General features: G+C 40.5%; 1 long non-coding RNA gene across 2 annotated transcripts; it reads right to left on the minus strand.

Annotated features, from left to right (window-relative positions):
- Nucleotides 1-323: 323 nt before the first annotated feature.
- Nucleotides 324-9597, minus strand: LOC123257609. 2 transcript variants are annotated; one of them, XR_006507735.1, is made up of 3 exons: nt 8919-9597; nt 8337-8559; nt 324-747 (listed from the first exon to the last, which is right to left on the minus strand). It is a non-coding gene; the product is annotated as an uncharacterized LOC123257609 (long non-coding RNA). The 2 variants fall into 2 exon arrangements; XR_006507736.1 differs by lacking the exon at nt 324-747 and having other exon boundaries at nt 8131-8559; nt 8919-9000; nt 9060-9079.
- Between the last annotated feature and the right edge of the window lie 553 nt (nt 9598-10150).

Raw genomic sequence — 10150 nt, forward strand, 5'->3', positions numbered from 1 at the left:
TTCAGTGAGCTTTGCCAAATATTTGGGTGTTTTCTTTCTTTTGGCTTTCCCACGATCGCAAGCATAATCAATGCTTACTCAGCGCACGTGTCTTTCGATCCGTGTGACCCTTATTGGTGCCACGGCATCATATTGCATCCGGTGCACGGTGCACTCAATGCGTTTATGTAAGCTCTTTTGCAGTTGTTATTGAGACTTAGCGTTTCATTAATATTATCTAGTGTTTGACATTTTGGGTGTTAACTTATGTAATATAATAAAAGTTGGTATGAGTAAATATCATTTTTTTGAAAGTAATAAAATAAACTTCAAATAAAGGTATTAGAAAAATGATAATATTTAAAATTCATTCGGATAGAGTATTCGTTAGTCATCAATTAAATCATTTAAATGAAATTCGTGCTCTTGTTATTTTTGTTTGGGTTAAGATGAAGGATGAATGCATTAAATTATAGAATTAAAATTCGGTGGGACTCGAAAAATTTTTCCCAGTGTATATGTAAAAAAGTAAATACACCACTCACTGTAAATCCATCGGCGAAAGATCGATCTCTGCTTTGGGTTGCTGTAAATGAGTGTAATGAGGGCTTTGTACACCGTAGAATTTTAAAACAAACTTGTTTCCGCACGAGGATTAAAATTAAACGATTTAAAAATAAACTGACAACCATTTTTGTTCGCGAAAGTTTAAAAAATAAATATTATCTTCATATTTTCCAATTCCGTTTTCTTCACTTCACTAAAAGCCTGTAAATTAATTTAAATTTAAACTTAAAATTAAAACTATTGAACAAAGAAAATAAAATTTAAAACAGTTTTATACCCTCGGGATTTGGGGAATGAAATGTAGATGAGAAAAGAAAAGAAAATGATCGCCACGAGTTTGGAGCTAGGCGGCTGGGCTAGCGGTTTTAATAATTTCTCTTTTGCTCCTTATTCCATGGCTGGTGGGGTCAACGGCCTTTCGTTTAACGGGTCTTGATTTCGTGGGTTGCAAATTCCCTTATTCCATCCTTGTAGTCAGTTTTCGGCTACTGTGTGCTAATTTTCCGGCAGGAGATGAAGATGATGATGAAGATGGTGATGATGGGGGAGAGACGGATTACCCGATCGAGGTTAAGCCGCTCCTGAACTGGGAGCCTCCACCAGGAGCGCTCCCGGGGTGTTTTGGTGTGGACCGCAACGAAACTTTAAAACGGCCACAATAAGTACCCTGGAGTTATTACAAATATAAATTTTATATTCACCTGATAAATTTTGATAAGACAGCAACGAGGTCGCGCTTTCATAAAGCCGCGACACACAAAAGAAAAAAAAAACCCACAAACACAGGCTTAGGCTGCCCTTATCACCGTTGCAAATCTAGATAAGCGTATGCATGTAAATAAAAAAAAACATACGCATGATCTGCAACTTACTCGGTATTTGATAAAAAAAAAAATAAACACTTTGCACTTGCGCTGATCTTGCGCTGATAAAATTTACACTTGCAGAGAGATATTATTTGGGCGTCTGCACTTCTGGGGGGTTTCGATAGAAAAGACCGAGCATGGAACAACCTACATTCCATTTAGGTTACCGGAAATGCAGAACAGCTGATATTGCAGCTTTCCTAAGCCTCCCTGCTGCAGCTGATCCCGCGCCTTAACAATTTGGCAACTCCCGAAGTAAAAGCTTCGCTTTAACTATCGTAAAAAAAAACCCAATTTACAAAGCCGATATGTATATCGATTGTATTTGTTTACAATTTTAGTTTTTTTATTTATTATTATTTTTTTTGAAAATGACTCTTCAGTCGCCGCTACAAAGCCCCCCCGAAACATTCAGGCTAGGGTATTCTATTCCTGGTACCCTAGACTGATACCGACTGAAGAGGCGCTATTGTTTTATGTCCTTCGCGTGATAAGTGCCTATCAATTTTCCTTGCAAATCCTCTAGTTCGTAATACGCGCTTCCCAGTTTCTTTCGAACCCTACACTTAACAAAGGACGGTCCAAATTTAGCGTTGTAGCCAGACTGGAAATAGCTCTGCCTAAAATTTCTCCGATACACTTCTTGTCCTTCCTTAAAAGTCACGTTTCGAGACCGCAAATTGTAACTCTTCTCGTTTTCGTCGTGCTTTCTCTGCATTAGCCGACTCGCATTTTCTCGTGCAACTTCCAAAGAATCCTGACGGTCTAACTTCAGCGCTCGATCGTCTAATAAATTTAACTTTCTTAACAACGAATACGTGGTCCCGGAAGTGATCATGTGTTGCCCGAACACCATATAGTAAGGCGAGGTCCCTAAACTTGAATGCATTGCTGATCTCAACGAGCAGCATATTTTACTTAAATTTTCGTCCCCATCCCTCTGATCAGGCCGTATGTATGCTCTTATCGCCTATATCACCGATCGATTTACGCGTTCGGAAGCGTTGGCTTGGGGAGAATGTACCGCGGTAAAGGTGTGAGTTACGCGATACTGTTCCAATAATTTGCCAAACGCATGGGAACGGAACTGAGAGCCATTGTCGGAAACTACGGTTTCTGGCACTCCATACGTTAAGAACAATTCTTCTTCCAAATATTTAACCACAGTACTTGTGTCAATTTTCCTAACAGGTTTCAGGAAAACGTATTTCGAAAAATGGTCCAAGACAATGAAAATACCCACATGGCCGCTTCTTGATCTAGGATAAGGCCCGAGAAAATCCATAAATAACCGTTGGAAAAATCGATGGCTTTCTGGAGCTTTCCCTAAGGGCGGTCGAAAAACGCAATTTGATGGCTTCGTGGTCCTGCATACCTCGCAAGCATTCACATAAGCCTTTACATCAGGCACTAGCCCAGGCCAAAAATAGTAACGCCTAACTCTTTCGATGGTCTTATGGATGCCCCCATGAGACGACAAAGGACTGTCGTGTGCTTTCGCTAGTATTTCGGGAACTAACTCCTTTGGAACCCAAAGTTTCCATGCGAATTCGTCGTGCATGCGATCTCCTGTTAGGTGTTCGGCCTTACGATAAACGAAACCTTCCTCAGTCTTAAGGTCAGGAAAATTAGTTTCGTTCGCCTTCACTTTATTCACTAAATCTGTGTTTTCCCCCGATCTAAAATGCTCCGAGCTCAAATCCAAAAGTAGTCCGTCTCGCAAGTCCAACGCGGCTATCACTTCTTCATTAACCCGAGACAACACGTCGGGAACCAGATTGAGGGCACCCTTCCGATGTTCAATCTTGAACTTGTACCTTTGCAATGATAACGCCCATCGAGCCAAGCGTGTACTCAAACCCTGATTGGACATCAGCCATTTTAATGGGGCATGATCTGTGATAATTTTAAAGATCTGACCTTCGACATAAGCCCTAAAATTCTTTAGTGCCACTATTGCAGCCAAACATTCTTGTTCCGTTACTGTATAGTTCCGTTGCGCCTTATTCAACTTCTTTGAAATAAAGCAAATAGGTCGCTCGTCTCCTTCTTCAGATACTTGTACTAAGACAGCTCCTACCCCTGTCTTACTGGCGTCACAGTGTATCTCGAAAGGTTTTCCGAAATCGGGACTACACAAAACGGGCGCTTCGGATAATGATCGTTTTAGATCCTCGAAGGCTTTCAGCGCTTCGTCGGTCAAACTGAACTTACGTTTGGTTGTCATTAAGTCAGTTAACGGAGCAGCAAGAGTCGCAAAATTTGGCACAAATTTGCGATACCACCCACATAGTCCCATAAAGCTCCTTAAATTTCGCAAACTTTTCGGAACAGGAAAATTGGTGATTGCTGCCACCTTTTCGGGGTCTGTACGTATACCACCGTCTCCAATGATATGCCCCAAATATCGTACCCGGTGCATGCAAAAATGACTTTTCCCAATGTTAATAGTTAACCCGGCTCGTCTAATTTGCAAAGCTATTTCCCTCAGGACTTCAAGATGCCTGTCAAAGCTTGAAGAAACTATCAACAAATCGTCGAGATAGACGAAAACTTCGTTCCTGAGGTGTTTTGGTACCACTTTATCCATGAGTCGAGACATGGTACTTGTAGCATTACAAAGCCCGAATGGCATTACTTTAAATTGATAGAGAGGTCTTCCCGGTACCGTAAACGCTGTTTTGTCCCGAGAAGCGACATCTAAAGGCACCTGCCAATACGCGTCCTTTAAATCGAGGCTCGATATATATTCCGCGTTCGGCAATCGACTTAAAATACCGCTAATCTGAGGTAGAGGATATGCATCTTTTTCTGTAAAACTGTTGACTTTTCTACAGTCAAGACAAATTCGAACTTTTCCTGGTTTTGTAACCATAACGATAGGGGATGACCAAGAGCTTTCCGACTCTTCTATAACGCCTAACTCTAACATCCTATCAATTTCAGAGTACATGGCCTTTTCCACCGCGGGCGATACTGGAAAATGTCTTTGCTTGATGGGTTTAGCCTTACCCACCTCGATGGTATGAGTTATTAAATTCGTCCTACCCAGTCCTTCTTGCACAAACGACGGAAAACAATTGATGACGTTCATCAACTTGGCCTTATCCACCTCAGACAAAATATGCTGATCAACGTTAAGTTTTGGGTTTACTTCTGTTGACCCTAGTTCAGATATCATTAACTTCCGGGGTAATAAATCGTAGAGTTTCCAAAAATCAATCCCTAAATATAAGTCTTGTTTTAAAGAGGGTACTATATAAATTTTCATTACCTTTTTAACTTCCCCGTATTCTACTTCCACTTTACAATATCCTATTATCTGCTGCGCTCTTCCATCAGCTGTTGAGGCACTACATGCTAATACTTTATATTTAATACTAGTTTTTAATTCCTCAGCTAAATTACCACCAACACAACTAATTGATGCTCCTGAATCTAATAATCCATAGACAGTACGATTCAGAAACTTGACTGGTACAAAAGGTCGCGGATCGCTTTACCCGGCTGGCAAGGAATTAATGTACTGAAGGCCCTGCTTAACCTCCTTTACCCGCCCCCAAAACTGACTTACCCGCCTTGAACTTCGGGATCGCCGTATTTTAAAGTTTGGGTTGTAATAAAATCCTGAAATAGTCTCCTCCTGTAACCTCGGTAATTTGCTGTGAAGCAAAGGACCTGAATCAATGCACTGTTTGTAGATGGAAGGGGGTGAGGTTGCCAATACTACCTCTTCTATTTCTCGGTCATTGTGGCCTGACTTCTTACGGCACTCGGAGCTTTCGGTCTGAACTGCGACTTCGACGTGCCGGCTTGGAAGTTTTTTGAACACTTATTACAGTTTGGTTTGTAAGTATTCGGTGCTCCACAACCGTAACAAAAAACTCTCCTATCCGATATACAATCCTGATATCTATGACCTTCCTTGCGGCAATTCCAACACAAAAGGGAGAAAGCTTCTATGCCTGCTTCATCATCGGATTGCTCCGTTTCCGGAACATCGTAACCTTCACTAAACTCAGAGATATCGCGTTTGAAAGGCGTGCTTCGAGAGTATCCTTGAGATCTCTTTACCTCATCCATAAAAGCTTCGCGTCTGCGACAAATTCCCCTTAACTCGCTGACTGTTTGGATATCGAGATTTAAAATCTCATGCCTTATCTCGGGACGAAGGTTATTTTTGATAACTCTCACTAGCTTCTGCTGTGTCCACGGGTGATCCAACTGATCGACCAGACCTGACACGGTGTCGTAAAATGAATCAAACGATTCGTTGGGTTTTTGTTTGGTATTTCTTATAATCTCTTCAGTGTCGCCGTCATCCCTAACCTGACGAAACTAAAGCCGCAAAGCTGAACAGAAACTGTCCCATTGGACTTCGCCATGGGCTTTATGATATCGCCAATAAAATTCATTAGCCTTGCCCTCAAAAAGAACACTTGCATTTCTGCAGAGTACCGTGTAGTTATTTCCTAAAGTCTCCCTAGTCAGTGCTTCCAACCTATATATGAAGTTGTCCACAGACACTCCTTTTCCGGAATATTTAATTTTCCATCCGTTGAGGATATGCACTACCTTATCTGGGCGGTTTAACAAATCTGACGTATTGCTTCCCTGAGAATCTTTGGAACGCGGACTTAATGTTTGATCTCTCACAGGTATTCTGCTATTTTCTAGGTCTATCCTGTTTTGCAGACTTTCCTCCGATGGAGGTAAACACGGGTGACTCATTTCCGAACTGTGATTCTGAGTTGCTAATGTCCTAGTCAAAACGTCAGCTACTGAGTTTTGGATTAACTCGGCCATCTTTCCTGAAAGTGACTCCAGCAATCTCCGCTCCATAGCTAGTAGCGTTGTGGCGTTCGCCGAAATGCTGCTTTCATTGCAGCTAATGGGATTGGACCCTGAAGTAGTTGTCGTCTGTCGTTAGTCTCCCGACGTTATCGGGGATGGGCTGATTCCTGGATTGACTTCGAGTTTCTTCTTTCCGGATCCTCCGTTACTTTAACTCCTTTGGGTCTGCATACCGCCTTGCAAACTGGACATTGTAAACTCTTCTTCCAGTGAGCTTCTATGCACTTCCTATGAAACTCATGCTGGCATGGCGTTACGTAGACCTCGGCAGCGTTTACCTCGGCGTTACAAATCGGACAACAGGAATTGGAACTGTTTGCAGCTCCTTTATCTGGAGACCGGTCTATCCCCATCTTCCCAAAAATCTTAACTTTTCCACAACGAAAGTATCAACAAAAGGAATAAAAAAGAATTATCAAAATCTCGCTGCTCAGCTTGTTGCTAGCAAACCAAATATTTTACTTAAGGATACGTTGCCTTCAGCAACTAAACCAACAAAAGAGAAAAAAAAATCTAATCAAAAGAGTGTTTGAACTGATGCTAGATGTCACACGTGTTGTAAGGTATTTGTTTTCTTCGACTTCTCCGGAAAATAAAAGTAGATAGTTAGTTAGAAATAGTAAAGTCATTGCTCCGTTTCTTTCAAGGACTAGAGAGATTACTTCTCTCAGCTTCTAGTTTGGTCTTGGCCATCGACCTGTTTCCGACAGATTCATATGTATTCCAAAAGACCATAACGGAAGCCTCAAGTAATCCCAAAAGGATTCTACGCTTATGAACTTCTGGATGGGGCATCACTCTGGAGTAGTACCACCATGTTCCGTACGGTGAAATTCATTTCGCTTTCAGAATGATAGAGATTGATAGATTGATGACATTGTGTCTTAGCCCGGGCCAGAACTCGACCCTAAGCTCGCGATATCTGTTTTCCACAGGTTCCAACACATTGTGGACCTTTCTGACAAATTTAGGAAAATTTTTCGTTTGTTTCTTAAATCCTGGTCAGTGACGAACACTAATAATCATTCAACTGCTTTTCCATAAAAGATTTAATACACAAAGAGAAATTTTGAGAAAGAAAAAAAAACCAAGAAGGTTGAAAAATCGAATTAATTTATCCTGGAGTCTTAATGAAAGAACAGTTCCACTAAGGCCACACAAGTTGGGCGCCACCTTTCTTTATTTAATAATTAATTAATTATAACTGTAGCGTGTAACGGTATTCTGAGCTGTTTAGGAAGGATTCGTACTTGCGAGGGCACGCTATAGAGTCCGGCTCTAGCTCGTCGGCTTTGGGGATGGAGATCTTGCTTCGTACAAATCCCAACACTGCCACATTTAATATTAAATAAAGTCCAGAATTGAGCGTGCTGGCGACAAGATAGATAGCTAGATACTAAACCGGAAGAACGGAAGAATTAATTCGACGCGGAAGAGATAGAGTTAGAAAGAGAGAGAGAGTAGAGAAGTAGAAAGTTAGGCTCGCGTACTGCCCACCCTACCTTTGGTCACGGTCCGGTAAAGCATTGCTTTAGTGACCCCTTTGAACACCCTACAACCGTGGAGTCATCAGCTCAGTTCAAACAGGAGATATTCAATTCATTATAAAACAGATTTAATTCAAAAATAAAACTAATAAAAATTTGGCTAAGGCTAAAGAGGTGATTGACATTATTTATAAATGGTTGCTTGCATAAAACAAATCCTAATTATACGGGAGGGAACCTTATATGTAAGATTTATAAAGAAAATGTAAATTAATATGTAAATGTTTAAAGAAATAGGGGTATATATGTAATATAATAAAAGTTGGTATGAGTAAATATCATTTTTTTGAAAGTAATAAAATAAACTTCAAATAAAGGTATTAGAAAAATGATAATATTTAAAATTCATTCGGATAGAGTATTCGTTAGTCATCAATTAAATCATTTAAATGAAATTCGTGCTCTTGTTATTTTTGTTTGGGTTAAGATGAAGGATGAATGCATTAAATTATAGAATTAAAATTCGGTGGGACTCGAAAAATTTTTCCCAGTGTATATGTAAAAAAGTAAATACACCACTCACTGTAAATCCATCGGCGAAAGATCGATCTCTGCTTTGGGTTGCTGTAAATGAGTGTAATGAGGGCTTTGTACACCGTAGAATTTTAAAACAAACTTGTTTCCGCACGAGGATTAAAATTAAACGATTTAAAAATAAACTGACAACCATTTTTGTTCGCGAAAGTTTAAAAAATAAATATTATCTTCATATTTTCCAATTCCGTTTTCTTCACTTCACTAAAAGCCTGTAAATTAATTTAAATTTAAACTTAAAATTAAAACTATTGAACAAAGAAAATAAAATTTAAAACAGTTTTATACCCTCGGGATTTGGGGAATGAAATGTAGATGAGAAAAGAAAAGAAAATGATCGCCACGAGTTTGGAGCTAGGCGGCTGGGCTAGCGGTTTTAATAATTTCTCTTTTGCTCCTTATTCCATGGCTGGTGGGGTCAACGGCCTTTCGTTTAACGGGTCTTGATTTCGTGGGTTGCAAATTCCCTTATTCCATCCTTGTAGTCAGTTTTCGGCTACTGTGTGCTAATTTTCCGGCAGGAGATGAAGATGATGATGAAGATGGTGATGATGGGGGAGAGACGGATTACCCGATCGAGGTTAAGCCGCTCCTGAACTGGGAGCCTCCACCAGGAGCGCTCCCGGGGTGTTTTGGTGTGGACCGCAACGAAACTTTAAAACGGCCACAATAAGTACCCTGGAGTTATTACAAATATAAATTTTATATTCACCTGATAAATTTTGATAAGACAGCAACGAGGTCGCGCTTTCATAAAGCCGCGACACACAAAAGAAAAAAAAAACCCACAAACACAGGCTTAGGCTGCCCTTATCACCGTTGCAAATCTAGATAAGCGTATGCATGTAAATAAAAAAAAAACATACGCATGATCTGCAACTTACTCGGTATTTGATAAAAAAAAAAAATAAACACTTTGCACTTGCGCTGATCTTGCGCTGATAAAATTTATACTTGCAGAGAGATATTATTTGGGCGTCTGCACTTCTGGGGGGTTTCGATAGAAAAGACCGAGCATGGAACAACCTACATTCCATTTAGGTTACCGGAAATGCAGAACAGCTGATATTGCAGCTTTCCTAAGCCTCCCTGCTGCAGCTGATCCCGCGCCTTAACAATTTGGCAACTCCCGAAGTAAAAGCTTCGCTTTAACTATCGGAAAAAAAAACCCAATTTACAAAGCCGATATGTATATCGATTGTATTTGTTTACAATTTTAGTTTTTTTATTTATTATTATTTTTTTTGAAAATGACTCTTCAGTCGCCGCTACATCATGGTGTTCTTTATTCTTTAAACGTCAAATCCAGAGTGATTAATATTCTCTTGCTCGCGGCTGCGCTGCCTACAAAAGCTCGGCAGCGATCAGTCGCAGTTATATTCATATACATATATATTTCTATGCTCGTATATAAGGCTGGTAGCGGCCCGAGCGTAAGGGTGTAAGTATGCATGGCTCACTTGTATGCGTTGTCAACTCATGGGAATTTGCTGACCAATGCATCTCCCAGGAGTGAGGCTTTAAGGCATATGTATATAACTGGCTATTTGGCCGGGGCATTATGTTTATATAACAACACTGTAGCACAATATTGTATTGCTACAGTGGATGCTTCCTATAATGACCCATGCATACTACAGCAGACTACAACGCTAAACACACGCACTGGGGATCACGTCTAGTGGCTTCCAGAGGAAGGCAATTGTATAATTCAATTATAAATGTGAGCAATAAACTTGACTATGTTTCCCCTGGAAGTCCCACATACTAGCCAACCGACCCACGCAAGCTCCCAGACCTTAT

Source organism: Drosophila ananassae, chromosome XR (assembly GCF_017639315.1).
Source record: "Drosophila ananassae strain 14024-0371.13 chromosome XR, ASM1763931v2, whole genome shotgun sequence".
Lineage (NCBI taxonomy): Eukaryota > Metazoa > Arthropoda > Insecta > Diptera > Drosophilidae > Drosophila > Drosophila ananassae.